At 36.8% G+C, this 3,746-nt stretch overlaps 1 pseudogene; it reads right to left on the minus strand.

The window, feature by feature from the left end:
• Window positions 1-342: 342 nt before the first annotated feature.
• Window positions 343-2,004, minus strand: LOC145014611 (3-ketoacyl-CoA synthase 9 pseudogene; annotated as a pseudogene).
• Between the last annotated feature and the right edge of the window lie 1,742 nt (window positions 2,005-3,746).

Here is a 3,746-nt window from a genome sequence, read left to right on the forward strand (position 1 = left end):
GACACTAGTTTGATAAACAACTTTCTTTCATTTTAATTTCTTTGTATCACCTTTTCACGTGTACGTAAACTAAAGATTAATAGAAATACTCAAATATCACTCGAATGGGAAAGAGACAGTGTAAGTACCATCACTAGTCTATAATTTAACACGAAAGACTAAAATATATTATATATAAAATGTGACGTCATGCATCTTTGACTACTGTTAATGAGCACAACAACTTCCAATATTTACTTATATTAAAAAAAAAAACAACAAATAGAGAATACAAGTATACAACCCTTTAAGTTCAATAAGCCCAATCATACTTACTTCAAGAGTTGGAAAAACAAGTCAAACTAGGGTATATATATGATATTTTATAATTCTCCAACACTAAAATAATACATTTACACACATATTTCTACAGGGAATTTATGAATGCAATCGGCCCACGGGTTACTATCCGACGGGTTGACGGTTCGAATAGCTTCCCAAACGGCGCTGTTACATTTAAAACCGCTGCCGAAAGCTATTTGCCAAACACGGTTTCCTTTCTTCATACGCCCTTTAGCCTCCGTGTAAGCCAGCTCATACCAGATCGAGCTTGATGACGTGTTTCCGAACCTATACAACGTCATCCTCGACGGCTCCACGTGTTCCTCCGACAACTGCAAGTTCTTCTCCAGCTCGTCTATAACTGCCCTCCCGCCGGCATGAATACAGAAGTGATCAAACGCAAGCTTGAAGTCGGGTATGTAAGGTTTTAATTTGGAGTCTGTTAGTTTTCTTGCGATTAGGGTGCCGAAGAACAAAAGCTGCTCGCTGATCGGAAGGACGAGTGGGCCTAAAGTGGTGATGTTTGCTTTTAATGCACCTCCGGCGATCGCCATCAAGTCTTTGGATAGTGAAACTCCGACTTTTCCGGCGTCGTCTTCTTCTTGGTAGACACAATTGAATGCGGTGTCGTCGGATCCACGGTGGGTTCGTACGACGTGAAGGAGTTTGTATTTTGCACGACGTTTATCGGTGGACTTGTTTGATAAAAGCACGGCGGCGCAACCGACTCTAAATAAACAGTTTGGGATCAGCATTGATTTTTTGTTCCCGAAGTACCAATTTTGAGTTATGTTCTCCATGCTGACGACAACTGCGTAGCTGTTACGGTGTACCTGTAGCATGTCTTTGGCCAAATCAACGGCGATCACGCCGGCGCTGCACCCCATACCACCGAGGTTAAAAGTTTTAATATTTCCCCGGAGTTTGTATTTGTTGACTATTATGGAAGATAGCGACGGGGTCGGATTAAAAAGACTGCAATTCACAACCAAGATTCCAATATCTCTGGGATCAAGGTTGGTGGATTTGAACAGATTATCAAGAGCTCCAAACATAACTTGCTCCGCTTCTTCTCTAGCAGCGGCCATGGAAGGTACCGGCGGAACGCTGTGCAGCGCCGGTGGGAGATAAGTCTCTTCTCCAAGACCAGAACGTTCAAGTATCTTCCTTTGGAACTCCAGCGCCGACTCATTGAAACCTCCATGCAGTTTCGAGCGTTCCATGAACACGTCGAATTTGACTTTCAAGTTTTCCGGCGGACGGTAACATGAGTAATCAACAAGGTACACGTGTCTTGGTCGACTCATAAGGTAGACAGTGGATCCAAGAACGGCAACTCCAGATAACGCCATGACGGCGATGAAATTATACTGGAGATGAAGATACAGTTTTCCGATTTCATCAATGTTTAACTGGGAAGCATGGACAGCGGTGATGGCGATAAGAGGGAGGAATAGGAGGGTAACAAGGTGTCTCATGAGGTAGTGGTAGCCTAATTTGACGTATTTGAGCTTAACACTGTTGAGAAAATTAGGAAGTGGGTCACTTGGTTGTTGAATCTCGACGGTGGTGGCACTTTCAGCGGTGGACTGGTGGAGAGAAGTGGTGGCCATTGGTGGTGGTGGTTGAAAGAACTAGTTTTGTGGGTACTGGAAGAAGAGGGGAAATACTATATATAGAGAAGGATAGTAGAAACTAGAAACGGTATGGAACATTTAACTTTGAGAAATGAGAAATAAAGTCGATCCAACCATCAACTGCCAAGGTCCACGTGTCGTGAATATGAATGGTTTCTTCAATAATTGGTTATATTATTATAATATTACTTATCCTAATGGAAAATATAGTGTCCCTAAACTAGATTATTGTTTATTTATTTATTTAGAAGTTTTTGTTAAAGCTATTTATTTGTTTTAAAAATGAATCTCACATTTTTATTCTCCTTCAAGGTACTCATTGTGTAATATAGATTTTATAATTATTATATATCTCATAAAATAAAATAAAAAGGTAATCATATTATCTTTAAGGACCCGGGTTAAACTCTAAAAAAACTTATGTTGAAAAGTCAATTACGGAATACAAACAAACAATTTTGGATGTTTTAGGATTTGACCTTTAGATCTATTGTGATCTATTGTGTGGAGTTACAACACTACACCACAAAACTAAGTACCATCATGATTGACATGGAAAATATTAAATATCATAATAATATTTTATTTTATGATTTTTATGATTGAAATGGTCTTTGGTCTAGTCAAGGATATCATTTTCAAATGAGAGTTATTAGGCTTAAATCTTATTAGGAAACATAAATAGTTTTAAGAGTATTTTAATTTGGCGGTTAAAAAAAATAAAATCTATATAACATGTATTCATTATGTTCTATCAAACATAGAAGACTTTGGTTTTTATAGTTGGAACTATAAACTATAATTTTGACCACATAATGTCATTAAGTTTTATGATTAATAACTTAGCTCAACACCTTCGTCGTATAATTGATTTGATGCTTATCGTAACATCATAATCAGTGTGGGTATATGTTTCTTAGCATGTGAATTGCAATCGAGGCTCACAAGTATCGTTTTAGATGATTTTATAACACACGCAAAAGCACGACGGCTATCATATTAAATGACATATGTTGTTAGTAACAAATACACTTCATATGTATTTTAATAGACATTTACGGGTGTAGAGTGTTAGCATAATAAATATATTGAGTTTCATATGTACATGTATAGTTTAATAGATATTTATGGTGTAGAGTGTTAGCATAATAAAAAATATTGGGTTATTTTTTTCATTGACCTTTTATTTAGCCATAAGTTAGCCATATATACCTTCCTTATTTATGTATTTATAGTTGTAATTCACTTTTTCTTTCAATAATAGAACTTAGTTTTATTCCTTTAATTTTTTTTTTTTTTTTTTTTTTTTTTTTTTTTTTTTTTTTTTTTTTTTTTATCAATTTAAACACGTTCATAACTAGTTGGAACAATTTCACAGGATACGAAACACCTGCTCAATACTTGGCTGCTAAACTAAGGCATGTCAAAGATGCACTAAAAAAATGGAGGGCAACAGAACATCCCAAAGAAGAGATAGCACTGATTAAGTTCAGAAAACAGGTAGAATGGTTAGATCACGAAGCCGAATCACGAACCCTCAATCCAGATGAAGTGCAGAAAAGACGGGGTTGTTTTAAGAAAATCTCAGAACTGAAAAAACTCAAAGCGAGTGACATGAAGCAAAAATCTCGGATCAAATGGGCTATCGATGGGGATGAAAATACCCGCTATTTTCATGGCCTGGTAAACAATAACAACCGGAAAAATGGAATAGACGGGCTCATGATTAATGGCACCTGGTGTACCGATCCTGAGAAAATCAAACTTGAAGCCTTTAAATTTTATGCA

Source organism: Lactuca saligna, chromosome 9, assembly GCF_052625555.1.
Source record: "Lactuca saligna cultivar CGN05327 chromosome 9, ASM5262555v1, whole genome shotgun sequence".
Taxonomy (NCBI): domain Eukaryota; kingdom Viridiplantae; phylum Streptophyta; class Magnoliopsida; order Asterales; family Asteraceae; genus Lactuca; species Lactuca saligna.